Here is a 935-nt window from a genome sequence, read left to right on the forward strand (position 1 = left end):
CAGTTTTCTTGCTCCTCACCTCTGAGCCCTTCTCCAGGGCCCTGAGGTCACAGTTGCCATGGGGATGATGGGCAGAGATTGGCCTTGGTTCCTGGCAGCTGGACCTCTTTATTTCTGGTTTTAGATTTCAACCTGAGGGAAATGCACACCAGTCCATGGGGCTGGTGGGAGTTTAACTGGCCTAATCTTTTGGGGATGGAGGTGAACTGTCACTATCAGAAACTTCAATGTGAAAGAACACACCTGCCCGTCCAAGTGGCTGCTAAGCCCTCGAAGGTGGTGAGCCCAGACTGAGGTGTGGTGAGCCCAGACTGAGGTGTGCTGAAGTGGAAACCACACACCAGCCAGCGAAGACTAAGTACAAAAAAGAACGTAGACGACTGCAATAACTTTTGATATTGATTATATGGTAAAGTGATCATATTTTAAATATAATGGGCTAAATAAAATACACTATTAAAATTCATCTCACCATTAATTTCTTTACTCGCCTTAATTAGAAAATCTAGAATTACATTACATAATGTAATTACATTACAGCTACTAGAAAATTTACCATGATTACACCTCACATTATTATTTGTGTTGGGCAGCGCAGGTATATACCCTTTGAACCAGAACTTGATCCCTAGGAACAAATCCTGAGGAATTAAGACAGGCATATAAAGCTGAACATACCAGGGTAATCATGGTTGCCTATTTAGAGCAGTAAGAAATTGGGGGGCCGAGTGTAGTGGCTCATTCCTTTAATCCCAGCACTTTGGGAGGCCGAGGCTGGTGGATCACCTGAGGTCAGGAGTTTGAGACCAGCCTGGCCAACATGGTGAAACCCCATCTCTACTAAAAATACAAAAATTAGCTGGGTGTGGTGGTGCATGCCTGTAATCCCAGCTACTCAGGAGGCTGAGGCAGGAGAATCATTTGAACCTGGGACA

The sequence above is a fragment of the Mandrillus leucophaeus genome, unplaced genomic scaffold (genome assembly GCF_000951045.1).
Source record: "Mandrillus leucophaeus isolate KB7577 unplaced genomic scaffold, Mleu.le_1.0 Scaffold7, whole genome shotgun sequence".
NCBI classification, from domain to species: domain Eukaryota; kingdom Metazoa; phylum Chordata; class Mammalia; order Primates; family Cercopithecidae; genus Mandrillus; species Mandrillus leucophaeus.